The sequence below is a fragment of the Panthera onca genome, chromosome C1 (assembly GCF_046562875.1).
Source record: "Panthera onca isolate mPanOnc1 chromosome C1, mPanOnc1 haplotype 2, whole genome shotgun sequence".
NCBI lineage: Eukaryota > Metazoa > Chordata > Mammalia > Carnivora > Felidae > Panthera > Panthera onca.
This window is the reverse complement of record NC_138346.1, coordinates 83864377-83881850: the sequence shown is the minus strand read 5'-3', so window position 1 is coordinate 83881850 and position 17474 is coordinate 83864377. Positions and strand designations below refer to the sequence as shown.

Below are 17474 nucleotides of genomic sequence, written 5' to 3'. Positions count from 1 at the left end.
TCTCCAACATGTAACATATTTATACTACCACCTAAATATCCAGTGTACTAAACACGTTGGCTTGCCACAGGAAGGACTAACAAGAAATATATTTGCCTGAGTATCGGTGTATTAGCATGGAGCTAGGCCATAAACATAAACTGTGAGCATTCACAATTGATATTAAGATGACTTATAGTCTACTTACCAATAAAATTTTTTACTATTATTACTTATTTCCACAATCACAATGGAGCTAGATTAAAGAACAACAGACAATGCACTGTGACTAAAGACCAAAGAGAGGCTAATTCCACAATTAGATAATATCAAATGATAAAATATGTTGGATTAAAATTGTTTTTCCTTGACTAAATTAATGAATCTCCATCAGTGAATGAAAAGAGCTTTTCTATTTCTAAAGTGTGCGATCATGCTTGAGTGGTTAAAATAATAAACCTATAATGTCATTTGGGATTTTCTAGTATCAATTTAAATCACGCTGATTACAAGGTTTATCAGTGCCCAGCACACACTAGGTATTCTAACAAATAAAATTAATACCTTGCAATTGGATAGTTTCTAGAAAATTACAAAGCATTTTCAGAGATATACCTCATCTCCCTAGATCTTCCTAACAACCTTCTGGCATTATAAAACAGAAATAAGCCCTTTGCACTGCAACTGTGTGAAGGCTTAAGTCCAAAAGTCAATCTACAAAAGAATACCATTTGTGAAAGAAATATAAATAGGATCCACAAATTGGCAATTGTTCTAGGCAGGTGATGACTATGACATATAAATAAATATACACATGACTCTCCAAAAGTTAGTGGTTAAATTGAAATAGCTGATCATATGAATAAATAAACCATATTGGACTTCCATACAAAAGCTTTAATAAATCCAACAGAGGGTTTCTCTCTCATAATAAAGCTTGTTGATATTCCATACACTCAATCATTTCATGCTTGCAGAGTATGTGACCAAATTACATGCAAGAATGAATGGGCCAGATCATACTCACTATAATTATAATTTAACACACTTGAAAGACTATAGTTGAAGACTCATCCAGAATAAGGTAGTTGCAAAACAACGGTCTATTTTAGCACAGAAAATGTATATAGGATAATCTAAAAAATAAATGTCTAATAAAATCTGGAAACGCGATTTAAAAATAACTATCCTTTTGGTTCCTAGATATTCATGTTATTAGTGCCTTGTTTAGCCTCAATGCATGGTTGAAATGATACCCAGAGTGTAAGTTTTCCTGACTCCAAGTCCTTCGACTTTCCCACAGACCCCTTCCTACTTCTCTAAGGATATATTAAAATCTATTATGGATACAGTGTCATCTTCAACTCTGTCTTTATTCAGAGAACCAAGGTTTGATAATGCATCCTTGTTTGATTCCTATAACCTTCTGACAATGCTGACTATTCTGTTGAATTTTTTTTTTTTTGGGGGGGGGGGGCAGCAGCAAACCTTTTAAAATGGCGTTTAGAAGCCAAAGACGACATCATGGTCATGAAAGTTTACCTGGTAGAATTCATTTCTTAAAATTATGAAATGATGAAATGATGATTCTTGGATGTGAAATATTTATCATTTCATCTCTGCATAGTATTCTATGACTTTGAAGCATTTTAAGCTACATTATAATATATATTTTTGAATCATATTATCTAAATTAATATTTACCAAAAATATGACTTCATTTGTGAAAAAAATATATATAAAAGTTTAAAGATATTGGGATCATTTCACTCAGTGTAGAAAATACTAGTAAATATCAACTTCCTGTCTTCTATTCATAAAACATTTCTAGAAAGAAAAGAGAGGCTGCCTACACCCTCACCGGAAAAATGAAAAGAATACTAGCAATGGAGTGAGGAGTGAAACAGAATAATAGACATAGCTTATTTAAAAACTACATGAAGGTAAATGTTGTCAGATTTCTTTAAAAATGACTATTCAGGAGTGCCTGGGTGGCTCAGTTGGTCCAGTGTCCAATTCCTGGTTTTGGCTCAGGTCATGACCTCATGTTTCATGAGTTCAAGACTTACACTGGGTTCTGTGCTGACAGCATGGAGCCTGTTTGGGATTCTCTCTCCTTCTCTCTCTGCCCCTCCCTGGCTCGCTCGCTCTCTCGCTCTCTCTCTCTCTCTCAAAATAAATAAGTAAACTTTTTGAAAAATGGCTTTTCCAACAGCATTTACAAAGTATTTATTCTTGGGGCACCAGGGTGGCTCCGTCGGTTAAGCCTCCGACTTTGGCTCAGGTCATGATCTCACAGTTTGTGAGTTTGAGCCCCGTGTCAGGCTGTGTGCTGACAGCTCAGAGCCTGGAGCCTGCTTTGGATTCTGTATCTCCCTTTCCCTCTGCTCCTTCCCCACTTGTGCTCTGTCTCACTGTCTCTCAAAAATAAATAAATGTAAAAAAAAAAATTTTTTTTTAAACAAAGTATTTATTCTTATGCCAGAGACTATGATAGTTACTGTGGTAGACTCAGATATGGCCTTCCCCTCAAATACTTCATAATCTAAGCCAGAAAACGGTATGTTAACAAATGTGATCATTCCATTTGACAGGAACCTTAATGGAAGCATGCAACATATATACACAGTGCTATGGAATACACAAGAGGTGTCTGTTAACTCTGCTTCAGTAAAAAGGACAATCTTCACTGAGGATCTAACTTTGATTCTTGAAGAAAGAATCAAGATTCACCAGGAAGAATAAAACCTGAGCATTTGGGTATAATTATAAATGTTTGAGATTCAAGAGAAAAAGTGAGGCATAAAGCCATATAGGTCAGCAAACCACAGGGCTTCGTACAATGTTGCTGTTGCCATTGTTGTTTTCCCACCGAAATCTAGGAGGAAAGAGAAACTAATTCAGATGCCATTTTTAGCTTGAACATCCCTCAAATAACCTGTTTAGGTGAAAAGGATTTGTGTTTTGCTTTTATTTTTAAATAATAATACATAAGAACTGCAAAAAGCTACCTCTGATTAATCTATAAATTAGTTCTTTTACAGTGACTGACTTCTTGCTTTTAAAAATTAATAATGTTCCAATAGCATACACAGAGTTTAAGTCACAAAAAATAAATCTGTTGGAGTTTCTCTAGTGAAAAGGCCAGTGTTCTAAAGATAGGCTAAAAAATAAACTTATCAGCTTCAGAAATCTTAAATACCATATCCCTTTTTGATGTGTTCAATCATTACAAAGTATCTGTTGACAAGAGCTTATGGCAGTGAATATTATCACACTGAGAAAGCTGGAGGTTCTACTTTTTTAATTTAAAGTAATTTTGCTGTTAGGTTCTTTTATCACTTTTTTATTCAATAGCTATCTACTGAGCTACTATATTAGGAAATGGTTTTATACTTTCATCACTTTTGTGATTTGGCAAAGTTTATATTTTCTGGCTAATAAGAGGCTTAAGGATAACCAACTATATAAATGTCTACATGACTCTCTATGATCCAGAGACCAATGGATTAACTAGGCAATCTTTATGAAGACACACTAACCAGTCATCCATCATGTTAACAAACATGCAATAGGAATTAATGAGATTATTGAAGGTATCTATTTATTATAGACTTAGTCCATGTAATAAATTGTAAATCAGATGATTGGCAGAGGTGATGAAGTGTCCATGGCTGAGGATATTAAGAGACTAGGTCTTTTAAAGTCAAAGAACAAATCAAACTATAAGTCAACAATTGGGTGTCTGGGTGGCTCAGTAGGTTGAGCATCTGACTCTTGATTTTGGCTCAGGTCATGATCTCACGGTTCATGAGATGGAGCTCTGCATCAGGCTCTGAGATGACAGCATGGGGCCTGCTTAGGATTCTCTTTCTCCCTCTCTCTCTGCCCCTCCCCTACTTGTGCTCTCTCTCTCTCTCCCTCAAAATAAATAAACATTAAAAAACCCTATAAGTCAATAATAAAATATCACATGCCAAAAACTTTATAGGTAGCAAAAGCTTTATGTTCTTCTATAAGTAAAAGACTTCCTTCCTTCTCTGATGACTTCTAAGATTTTGTCTTTATCACTGGATTTGAGTACTTCATTATTATGTATCTTGGTGTGGTTGTCTTCATGCTTCTTGCCCTTGGAGTTTGTTGAGCTTTTGGATCTGCAAGATTATAGTTTTCCTCAAATTAAAAAAAAAATGCCCATTATGTATGCAAATGTTTTATCTACCTCCCTCTCCTACAGAGAATGACCACATGCATGTTAAGCTACCTGAAGTTGTCTGTAGATCATTGATGCTCTGTTGATGTATTTGTTGTGGTTGCTACAGTTGTATTCTTTTTTTTTTAATCTGTGTGCTCCCTTATAAATCCTTTCTATTGCCATGACTTCAAGTTCACTAACCTTTTCTTCCAAAATGTCTAATCAAATGTTAATCCCACCCAGTAAGTTTTTTGCCTTACACATTGAATTTTCCATGTCTAGATATTTGATTTGTATCTTTTTGAAATTTACAGTATCTTCGGCTAAAATCTGGTAACATATGGAGTAAGTTATACCAATGTTTAGTGTTCTTTTCTGCTAATTCTAACATCTGTGTCAGTTCAGGGTTCCTTTTGATATGTTTATTCTCCTCATTAAGAAGTCTTACATTTGTGTACTTGTACCCATCTTTCTAGGTGCTGGATATTTTATATTCCTAAAAATTTTCTTGAACTTTGTTCTGAAACTTAAAATGTTACTTAAAATCACGTTGATCCTCTTGGACCTTGCTTTTAAGGTTTGTTAGGCATAACCAGGGAAGGGTTCATTCTAGGACTAATTATTTCTACTACTGAGGCAAGAGTGGTCTACATACTCTAGGCAATCCCCATTAGTAATAAGGCTTTCCAGTCTAGCTGGTGGTAATGGTTCTTGATGGTCTGTGCAAGCATCAGGCATTATTGCGTTTAATCCTTTTTTATGGTTCTTTCCCTGGCCTTGGAGAGTTTCTTCACACTCATGCACTGATCAGTGCTGTGCTGTGCTAAATAATCAAGAGAGACTCTTTGCTGGTCTCTGGGATCTCTTTCTGATCATTTTCCCTTAAAGTAGTTTGTCCTGAGAATTCTCACTGCCCTGGTCTCCCAGACTTTCAGCTGTATCTCCTCAACTCAGAGAGTCTGAAATCACATATTTGACATAAAATATTTTATTACAGAAGAACATAAAGCTTTTGCAACCTATACTGTTTTGACACATTGTCTTTAATTGCTGACTTTTAGTTTGATTTGCTCCTTGACTTTAGAAGGCCTGCTGTGGTCTTTTAATAGCCTCAGCCATGGACCCTTTACCACCTCTGCCAATCACCTATCTCACATTTTACTGCATGAGCCAAGTCTGCTTGGAGAGTCATTCAAGGAAGTAAGCTGGGACAATCATAAGATTCATCTTATCTTCTGACAACTATCAGAGAACACTGCCCTTCACTGCCTAATGCCTGGTATCTAGAAAGTTGTTACTGCATTATATATTGTTTAAGTTTATTTATTTGTTTTGAGAGAGAGACAGTACACATGCATGAGAGCAGGGAAGGGGCGGAGAGAGAGAGAGGAGAGAGCGAATCCCAATGCGAGGCTCAATCCCATGAACCATGAGATCATAAGCTGAGCCAAAACCAAGAGCTGGATGCTTAACTGACTGAGACACCCAGGCACCCCTGTTATTGAATTTTTAAGAGGTGAAGTAAATAAATAGAAATATATATCCTTGAAGTGATAAAATTCATACAGGAAGTCAAAAGTCAACTTCACATTTAATGGACAAACATGGAAAACATTTCCATTAAAGTGAAGGATATCTACCATAAACTTGATTGACATTTATCTTGGAGCTCTCATTAATGCAATGAAGATCTAAAAAGAATAAAATGAATAATATTATTTGTAGTTGGAATGAAATTGTCTTCTTAGGAAAAACTAAGGAGTCACTTAGAAAAGGAAAGTATGTCATTTACAAATACTATCTTTAAAAAGAAAAGTTTGATGGGGCCCCTGGGTATCTCAGTCAGTTAAGCATCTGACTCTTGATTTCAGCTCAGGTCATGATCTCACAGTTGTGAGACGGAGCCCCATGTCAGGCTCTGTGTTGGGTGTGGAGCCTGCCTAAGATTTTCTCTTTCCCTATGCTCCTCCCCACCTCTAAAAAAAAAAAATCCATTCTGATCCTGATAATAAGATCAATAGATGTTTACTAAAGCAAACTTGGGATATGAAGAAATGTCTAAAGTAACAGTCATCCATAATTTCTCATGGAATAACCCTTTAGACACAATTGACATGTATAAGTCTAATATTTGAATTTCAATGGTCCTGATTTCCTGCATGCAAAAAATCTTAACCTCAAAATGTTTCCTAGCAGTTGTTTGGATTGTGCCACATGTGCTTAAGCCTAGTCTGTTTATATTTTTCTACTCTGCTTTCTTTTGCTATGGCATCCTCTGTCAACTCTCCTATCAGAGGCTTTCTTGAGCTTTCAATTTGCCAGACCTGCCCAGGGATCTGTTGTAGAGTTGGAAAAATTGTCAATTGTTCATCTCTGCTAAGACATTATTTTGTGGCCCCAAAATAGTGCGATATGTCCCTCAAGACTCAGAGTATACTTAATCCAATAAAGTTAATGTTTACTATCCCTCTTTTTTGGAAATAGAGTCCCTTGGGAAAAGAGAGGCCATAATCTGTGGTGATCCCTGTTTATCACCTTCTACCTCCTTTCTCTCCTCCAAAGTCTCAGGCACTAACATCCTCATCTTCCTTCATGTATAAGCAAAATCTCCCATGTATATCAACTCTGGAAAATTAACTTTAAGGGTGAATATAACCAAACCATGTCTCCATAATTGTAGATCAATGAAAAAGAAAAAGAGAGAATTAGGGAAATGTGAGGGAAAACAAGAATGACAGACAAGACACTAGAGAGGATTGCAGAAAGATGGAAAATGAAAGAAAGATAAGGAATGACAGAAAGGGAAAAAGGGTAGGAGGAATGGAAGGAGGAAGGGAGGGGAAGTGGATGAAGGAGGGAGGGGAGGATAAAACAGAGAGAAAATGAAGGAAGATGAGACTGTTGAGATTGAGACAGACAGATTGAGACTGTTGTTTATGAAAAAGAAGACATACAGAACTAATGACAGAAACATAAATTTCCATATGTCTTGAAAATTTTTCAAAAGCTAAAGTTTTCTTTAGGATTGACCATGTGACAATTCTTCCTTCTTTTGTGGGAAAAAAAAATGATGTTACTAAATTGTGACGAATGCTCTTATAACAGTTGAAAGCAAGACTTTCAACATTCCTTTACCAGTATATACATACTGCAACAAAAGACAAGGATATAATTGGTTAGCAAAATCTTATGAAAATATTATCTGTATCCAGAAAGTATGCTTGTTTTCTGTTAAATGTTTCATTAGAAAATAGAAGGACAAAGTCTCTCCTACCCAAATGTCTTCAATAAGAGTCAGAATGCTTTATTTTCCACACTTTATCTTGGAAAATTCAGAGTACCAGAATCTTTGAAAGATCCATTAACAAAGAACTGAAAAGCATTGTAGGCAATATCCAAATTATGTTCGATAGTATAGTATACAGTAAGATAACAGTAGAAAACCCTATTGACTGATATTAGTCTTTTAGAAACTTTAATTATATTGCATTTAAAATAATCAATAGAGAATGACTAGAAAGGAGAACAGACAGTCTATATTTTAGCAATATTCTAAAAACACGTGCTGGCTGGCTAGATAGATGGCTGAATGGATGGATGAGTAGATTTTCTATTTTCCATTTTGTGCTATTACATGAACAAGACTGCTGATGGAATATATGTGGGCTGGAGGGAGGTAGAAGGGAAGGGAATAATCAAGGACAATTCTGAATTTTTGATATGAGAAAACTGGTAGATACTAACAGAATATACTAGCTTTGAGAAACAAAGTGTAATCAGATTGGAGGAATAAGAAAATCAAGGTTTCAATTATAACACGGTTAAGTTTTAAATTTCTTTCAAATACCTAGGTAAAGCTATTAAGTAGGCTACTGAATATGTTTTAAGCAAAGGTCAAGTCTGTGAACAAATATTTGCCAGCCACTGACCTATAAGTAGCATGTAACATCATTGATGGACGTGGTCACTTAGGTAGAAAATATAGATGGAGAACAAAGATCCCAGGAGCACTCCAATATTTACAAGAGAAAGAACCAGGAAAGTGTGGTGTCTCAAGTCCAAGAAGGCATTTTAAAAGGGGGAGTGTGGTCAGCCATATGCAAGATTACTACAGAAAAGTCAAGCAAGATATATTCAGAAAATGAGACTCCTGAATTTTACTCTATGAATTTTACTGGTTATCTTGATATTAACAGAACTCAACAGAAGCATACTCCTGATATACTGTTAAAAAATATTTTTAGGGATGCCTGGGTGGCTCAGTTAGTTAAGTATCCGACTCTTGGTTTCAGCTTAGGTCATGATCTCACAGGTTCGTGAGTTCAAGGTCTGCGTGGGGCTCTGCAGCCTCCTTGGGATTCTCTCTCTCTCCCTCTCTCCCTGCCCCCTCACACCCCCCACTCATGTGCATACTCTCTCAAAATAAAAAAAAAATTAAAAAATTTTTTTATTTAAAAAATTTTTAATGTTTACTTTGGAGATAGAGAGAGACAAATCATGAGCAGGGGAGAGACAGAGAGAGAGGAACACACAGAATCTGAAACAGGCTCCAGGCTCTGAGCCATCAGTACAGAGCCCAACGTGGGGCTTGAACTCACAAACTGTGAGATCATGACCTGAGCCAAAGTCAGACACTTAACTGACTGAGCCACCCAGGCACTCCACAAAAATATTTTTAATGGTCACTCAGCATGCCATCATGTTCAGTCTATGTTGTATCATAACATCTAGTAAATACTTTATAAAATATGTTTTGTTGGCATCCATTTTTGCACTATAACAAAGACCATAATTCTGAATCTCCTCGTGCAACTAAAGTTATATCTTTGATGATTTCCCTACATAAATTCATAGTTGAGGTATTTTATTTCAAAGATAATGAATGCTGTATAGGCTTTGAATACATCTTTCCAATTTCTCCTTTTGCCATGAAGGTTAATTTAGAACATATTATCATTCCTGATCTGGCGATAAGATGTAAATGAAATAAAAATTATTTAAGTTAAGCTATAGCTTTCCCATATAAACAACCCAAACCATTTCCTTATACTTATTCTTTATACATTATTCTTTTTATTTTATTTTATTCTTTTACATTTATTTATTTTTGAGAAACAGAGTGAGACAAAACGTGAGCAGGGAAGGGGCAGAGAGAGGAGACACAGAATCTGAAGCAGGCTCCAGGCTCTGAGCAAGCGGTCAGCACAGAGCCTGATGCAGGGCTCGAACCCATGAACTGTGAGATCATGACCTGAGTCGAGTTGGATGCTCAACCGACTGAGCCACCCGAGCGCCCCAATACATTATTCTTTCATATACTCAACAAAGCCAGACATTTTCAGTTTACATGTGGGAAAGATACTGGAAGAAAAATGATCATTTAATCTCATAGTTTCTATTACTTTGAGTCCATATTCTATGCATCTGTTACTGAATGAAGGTGAGTTCTGAGTAAAACCTAGACATTCTGAATTGAGTTACTAGGTAAACCTACAATTAAAATGACTCAAACAACATCCTAACTAGAAAAGCATATAATATAATCAGTGTAAAAAAAATCTTTAGGGTTTATTTTTACCTCACAGACCAATAACAATCAAAGTTAAATTAAAATATCCTCAGTGCTTAGCACATTACCTGGCACTTAATGGGTGCTCACTAAATATTTGTTGACTGAATTAAAAGCCAGCTCAGGAGAAAATAAAATAGATCAACATTACATTCCCTCCTGTGGATAAAGAGGCTGTTTTGCAAGGCAGTCCAAGAATCAATAGTAAAATAATTACTTTAGGATTCTGATGATTTTGGAAATAAAATTGCAAAGTCTAAATTAGGTTTTGTGTTGGTTTCTGTCTCTACAGTGTTATACCTTCCTTTCTAAAATGAACCTACAAAAGCATTTTTTTCCTCTAAAGCAGTCAAGTATTCCTTAAACACCAAATTAAACACTATTATTTATCTTTAACGCATGATAATAGAATAAATGTACATTCCCAGTAATACCCACAATTTCATCTTTCCCATTACAAATGTTCTCCCAACATGAGCATGTTTTAGGCTGGTCAAAATCAACACCTCTATTAAACAGTATTTTCCTCCAGTCAATATTTTTCTCATTCAAACATTTACTTTCAGCAATCCTTAAACTCCAGAGATCTAAATATAGGCAACCTCAACTTGAAAAAATTCACAGCTAAAACTAACATATACTCTATGCCAATCTGTGCACCAGCTGTGGATTAAAATGTGCTGAAAAGCAGAACATTTTGTCTCTCTTCAATGATCAAATAGTCTCTTGCAGCATATACAACTCTCCATTTAACAGTAGGAGGATGGTGTGGCAGGAGAGGGAGAAGAATCTGGGTGATTTTGTTTTGAGGTATCTGGAGGTGCTGAAATCCACTTAATTTATAGTTGTCATGTGGTTCTTTAAACAAAAAACCTGTGTGAGTATTAAATAGGGACAGGGAGAGTAGCGGTAACTGAGTTAGATTCTTGGAAAGAGAATATCTTCCTGACTTTTTCAAATTACTTTGAGATTTGCTTCCTGTTTATTTTCTGGCAAACATTTAAAAATAGTTGTCTAAATGAGGTCGCATTTGCAGAGACTTTAGAAATTCCTTTAACTGTAGAGTTCCAAGAAAAAAAAAAAAATGACAGATTTATTACAGGGGCAAGCATTAGCCAAAGAGTTCAGTTAATTATTTTAAGTCTCTTAAAAAACGTGAATGCATTTTTGTATTAATATAGTATTTACCAATATGAATTTTCCTAACACTTGAAGAATAAAATTGCCCAACCATTCCCTAGAATCCTATAGATCACTAATTCTTTGCTTATTCTTTCATTTTAAATGGCTCAAGAACTGTACTGGGATTATGTGGCATAGGATGTCTTAGTTAAAGAGATTGGATGCTCACTGACCTACTTAATAGATCAATAAAGCATAATGCCAAAGGGAAATAAAAATTTCTTAAAATTGTTGATTTCAAATTCATGTTCAATATTTTCCCAGTATTTTGCAGAATGGTCATATTTTTATAGAGACTTTTGCCTAGTGGCAAATTAATTTGTTTTACTTATTTAGTTCCCCAAAGTACAAGTTCTATTGTCTTCTAACCACATGACAAAACAAGAATAGTTACAATCCTAATCAGATTGAAATGAAATATGTATTATTTCATTTTAAAGAACTATAACTTAAATTCTTCACCATAATTTTATAAAGACAAAGCACATATATGTTAATCAGACTGCTAAATGTGGAATCGTTATTCACTGAGAGTCAAAATGAAAAGCTTACACTATATGAAAAAATTAAAGGAAAATATTTGTATATATGCTTGTACATCCTTACATAAAAATAGGTAGACACGTTATCTTTAGATATTGTCTCACCAACAGGAAAGGAAAAATGGACAGTTTAACATACCAACAGTTAAAATGTACAATTTAAAAAGCAAAACTATGAAAAATAAAAGTAATATAAGTAACGTCTTTCTTACGTTTAAACAGGATTTTATACTTTTAAAAACACTTTGTTTTATTATCTCATTGTGAACTATATAACTACACTTTGAGATACGAAAAGACAGACACTATTATTCTTAATTTCTACATAAGACAAACATAGAAATGAAGTGATTTTCACAAACCTTAAAACTGATCTCATTTTTTTTACTCTTTTAAACTTCAAACTGATATACACACACACACACACACACACACACACACACACACTGAATTACAATGAAACAGCCAAATAAAAATGGACAGACTTGTATCTTAAAAGGATATAAAAGGAAAAATTGATATATGCATTAAAGTAAAATGACATAGACAATCAAGCCAAACAAAAGTTAAAGCAAAGAGAAGATGAGACAAAGCATAAATTACTGTAACCAAAAAAAAAAAAAAAAAAAAAAGTGGTGACTGTTGTTCTCTTCCTAATTCTAAAAAAAAAAAAAAAAAAAAAAAAAGACTTAATCAGAAATCTAAATGTAATTTCCCCAAAACGAAGCTCCACCAAAGAAAAGCAGCACAGTATAGGTTAAGGACCACTTAATTACTAACTATAATCAGCCCATTTCAATTGACCTTTTAAGCATGATTAAAGGTTTTATCGTTGAATTTCACAGTTTTGTTTTTTTTGAGCCAACTTAAATTCTCTATCCTTGACTAACGTGCATAAGGATACATTATTAAATATACCATGTCACAGCTACCACTGCTTCCATTATTACTAGTCCTTTGATGGAGAGAGTACATAACACCTTAATGGAGCCATATAGATACATATATATACAACATTCTATGTATCTTACATATATATATATTTTCTTTGAAATTCAACACCAAAACTCCTCTCAAATAACCAGTAACATTTTTTTAGATTTAGGTTTTAAATATAAGGTATTATACCAAATCAGAGGTAAACATCATTGATTCCAGAGAATTTGCTCTGAACTGGCCAAATGTTGAATTCAATTAGAGAGTATAATATGTTATCTGGGGTTATCCTGTTTGCCCTCATATATATATATATATATATATATATATATATATATATATATACACATACACACACATTTTATTTTACAGCACCTCATGTCTTAAATGCTCAGTAGACCTAAGATTCTAAAGGTCACTGAAGAAATGTCAATGTTACCAGCATACACATTAACACATCTAACACATTTTTCTTATCAGCTATCAACACCTCAACTTAGATTCAAGTAATCAGTTACCTGGCAGGGACCTAGAAGAATAAAATATAGGACTTGTACATTTTAATTAAGAGGAAAATGTGACAAACAGACTCTCTTATGAGGTAGGAAAGGACAGGTATAACTGGGAAAATAAGAGCAAAGGGCAAGAGAGGTTGATGGAAATGGTCTAAACACAGAACAGACTACTCTGTTTGCCTTTTCCAGCTTCATGAAAAACTGCAGGACTAGGCTCATCCTTGGTTCTAAACCAGCCATTTTAATCTTCTCAATAAACCAACAGATTCAATATTTGATTTCTCACATTTCCACCAAATCCCAGCATCCCCTCCACTACACACATACAAGCCTAAGGGAGCTGCCATGGGGGACTCTTAGTTAAAAGATTTCCACTTGAAGGTGTCTGACACCTGGGGTAGCAGAGATCAGGGGGACATTGCCAAAGTGTGAAATCTGCCTCTGTTTCCCTGCCAGATTCTTTGTCTTGGAACAAAGCCAAAGCGTAGGCCTATTGGGTCCACCACCACTGAATGCGGAGGTAAACAGAAGAGCAGGAGAGGAGCACCTTCATCATTATACACTGTAAGACGCTCAAAGAGGTTTGACCTGTGAGCATAAAGGCTGGGTTTTGAGTCAGCAGGGGGTAAGTGCAGTCTGAGGTCCAAAAAAGATCCAGGAAGTCCACTCCAATGGACCAGAAACAAAAAAATGAAAACAGTTACCTGCATGGTCTAATTTATTTAGATTTATTCTGCCTAGTGGAGTCTTTCTCTGTGTTTTTTTTTTCAATATTTGCTTTTTCTTTTTTATAAGTAATCCATGTTAACTACAGAAGACTTGGAAAATACACAGATGAAACTATACATCACCTGAGATTCTACCACCTGGAGATAACCACTAATAACATCTTCATGCATTTCTTCCCAATCTGTTATTTTCCTCTTCATATGGATCTTCATATATAGTTGCAGATAAAAATAGAGAGATATTTTGCCTTATATGGTGCATATGGTTGTATAACCCTTTTTATCAGTTATTTGATGTGAATATTTTCCTAGTCACTCAAATATTATAACATGATTTAAAGGCCACAGGGTCAGGTATAGTGTATCACCGATGGGTGCTGATGACTCAGGGGAACTCAAAGGCAAACCACCATTTCTTAATTTTTACCAGTATCTTCCCTGGAATGTTGGAACACTGAGTCCTGGCTCTCAAGAAGAGAGGAGCCATCCCCTGGCCAAAATCCCCTGGTCATACTGCTATGACGCCACCACCATCTGACTCAGTATAAACACAGCCTATACCTGTGGGATTGGACTTACCTGGAAAAAGAAGCATCTGCTAATTGTCCACAACCTGTGAATGGCGCCTGGGACTGCCTGGCCACTTGGGCCAAATTCAACAACTTCTGCAGCCCCATTTCTTCAGCTCTACCCCGTCCTGTTCCCCTCCCTGCTCGCCTTTGTAGGTGTGATGCCAGCACATCCCCTTCTCGAGTCTGTTTCTGTGATGAGAAGTGCACAGAAGGAGCATTAATAACACGTATCACGCACTGTATTGTTTTCCCTGGTGACCTTTACATAGAAGTACGCGAATTTTACTCTGGCGATACCTGTGGTAGATCTTCTCACAAAGGGAGGGGATCTTCTTTGCACTTTTGTCATATTCATTTAACTTTTTTTTTTTTTTTTTAACTTTGCGGTTCCCCTGCCTGCGCCCAAGACTGCAAGGCTCACTCCAGTGGCCCTCCCACCGGGCGCTGGAAAGCATACAGTACGGGACCTCAACCAAGCTCCACTTTCCCCCCCACCGGCTGGAAGACCGGCTAGGGGCGGCACCCTTCTTGGCCACGCCCAGTTTCCCAGGGAGCCGCGGTTTCAGCGCCGGGCTAAAGCAAACCACACGCTGGGATTACGCTTGGCCCCTGAGCGGACCTGCGCAGTGGCTTCAGGCAGCAGGCGGGAATACTACGACCATCCATCAGAGGCTGGAGGGGAGGGCTGGGGTTCCCCACTAAAAAATTACTTAATGAGCACTTACTCTGTGCCATTCAGTATGTAACATGATCGTGGTCTTTATTGAATCTCCATTACAGCAAAGGAGAAAGGAGATTGAAAAAAAATAAAACAATAATAAAATAATTACAAGTATTAAAAAAATGCTATCAACCAAATAAAGAGGTCAAGATCAAAAATACTTAGGGAAACAGTTTGAAGACTAAAGTCACAAACGCTGTCTTGAAGAGGTTTCTAGCACATTGGAAGACTTCCTTTCCCCAGGACCTCAAAAACTTTATTTTTCTTACCATTTTGTGCAACATCTGATGCATTACAGGCTAGGAACCTTAGGAATTCACCATTTCCGCCCCACACGTCCCTCCGCCCCACCCATGTCCAGTCTTTATGCCTTCTCGTTTAAATATGTCTATTGACACCTCACTGGAAATGTTTAAATACCCGTAGTGAATGAGTTAAAGGATTAAGCATGATAAAATGCATTTTTCTTTCTAGCCTGCAGCAGTTCAATACATAAATTATGTCTTTGATCCTGGCAACTCTTCGGCAACTAAAAAGATGTTTGAAATAGGAAAACAGGAAATGCCACAGAGAAATGTGTCTCTTTGTTTCTTTTCAAAGAAACCTTCCCATCAGAGGTGCAAGAGTAGTGAAATATGCTAGAATTTAAGAGTCAGCCACACCTTTAAAATGAATTCCAGCTCTGCCACTTGCTTAGTGTGATGACAGGGCAAATTACCTAACCAAACTGAGTGCGCCTCAATTTCCTCATCTATAAAATGAGAATATAGTTCACAGTGCAGTATTATTCTAAGAATTAGAAATAATGTATGTAAACCATCTGGCATTTGGTGGCACTTGATACATTGCTATTGTTATCAATACTTAAGAACCTGTGATGTATGAACTATTAGCTACATTACTCTCATGTCCGCCAGGATCAGAGGTGAAATAAGTAACTTTCCCATAATTAGAAGGTGAGGATTTAACTTTGAATCCTGTTCTTAACTGTGTTTGGAGCCCTGAGAGGAACTAAAATGTGGAATAGCATCTTAGTAGATTCCATCAGTGGTGTCTCAAGTATAAGGCCATTTAAAGTAACACTTGGTGGATAGAATAATATGTAGTACCAGGATGTACCTTAAAAGTACTGTGGCAAGGTGAGGGCTGGGACTGCTGATTTGCCTGCAACTGTCATAACTCAGGCAAGAGTAAACTTAAAAAGCAATGGGAGAGCAGGAAGGATAAGGAAGTTAGGACCTAGTGGATTAGTTGTGGTAAGAGAAATCTATCATAGGGGGTCCCAAAGGAGCACTCCTATGCACCAAACATCAATGAAGGAATCTAATTCAGACCACATTTCAAAAATACTTTACTTTTTATTGTAGGAAAGAAGTTTTATTTGAAAATATTTGTCAGAGATGGTAGTGGACTAATCAACAGCCTGGACTGCATACAGAGCGCAGGACTCTTGGGTGGAAAGGGCTTGCACAAGAAAAACTATTATAGTACTCCAGCTATGAGATTGAGCTCCAGCCTGAAGCAAAGAGCAGGAAACACAGAAATCCAAGCCTTTGGACTGAGCCAACATGCGGACAGGAAAGAGAAGAAAAGGGGTATGAAGAGGCACAGACTCATAGGAAATGCTCCTGGGGCTCTGGTTATAGGTTGCTTGGCAGCAAAGATATTGGGGAAGCAATAGGAAAGCCTGTCAGTCACAACTAAGTCAAATGTTCACCTCAGAGTCTTAATTCCAAGTCCTGTCAGATGGAGGGATGGAGGCACTTGTTATATATCCTGGTTTAGTAAAAAATGCTTCAGAATCAGGCAGAATATTGAGTATGTATTTGGAAGACTTGACTGCACGTATCTGGAAGTGTTGGGAAAAATAAGCCTAGGGAACATGAAGCCTAAATGGGACGTCCACTTTCTTCATCATAAATGGTAATACATACAAATGGACTTTCACACAGGGACCCAGACTATAAATCATTATTGGTCCACCACAAAGTCAAGTGATGATCTCTGGAAAGGTGGTTTTGGGGTTTTGTTTGTTTGCTTGTTTGTTCAGAGAGAGAGAGAGAGAGAGAGAGCATGCGTGCAAGGTGGGGGAGGGAGAGAGAGAGAGAGAGAGAGAGAGAGAGAGAATCTTAAGCATGCTCCAAGCCCAGAGTGATGTGGAACTAGATCCCATGACCCTGGGATCATGACCCAAGCCTTGATCCTACAACCCTGGGAACATGACCTGACTAAAATCAAGAGTCAGATGTTTAACTGACTGAACCACCCAGGTGCCCCTGGAAAAGTCTTTAAGTATAATATTATTAGACACAAAAACATTGACTGAAGGTCTATTCCCTGAAATACAACATATTGAAACCCAGAGGGTAAAAAAGGAATATGAAACAGCATGTTTAAAAAGTCTAGATAAGAGGTCCTAATACATATAAATCTATCTTGAGTATTGAGAATTTAGATTAGTAGAATTATAGTTCAAATATCAGAGCAGGAATATGGAAAATCCTGCACTGGTCTATTGTGGCAACTTCAAGATAT

General features: G+C 36.5%; 1 long non-coding RNA gene across 1 annotated transcript in view; it reads right to left on the bottom strand.

Moving 5' to 3' along the window:
* The window catches only part of LOC144617058 (uncharacterized), a 379073-nt gene extending 364467 nt beyond the window's left edge, over positions 1-14606 (bottom strand). The window contains exon 1 of the long non-coding RNA XR_013557064.1: positions 14226-14606. This is a non-coding gene — a long non-coding RNA (uncharacterized LOC144617058). The remainder of the gene's footprint in view (positions 1-14225) is intronic.
* Between the last annotated feature and the right edge of the window lie 2868 nt (positions 14607-17474).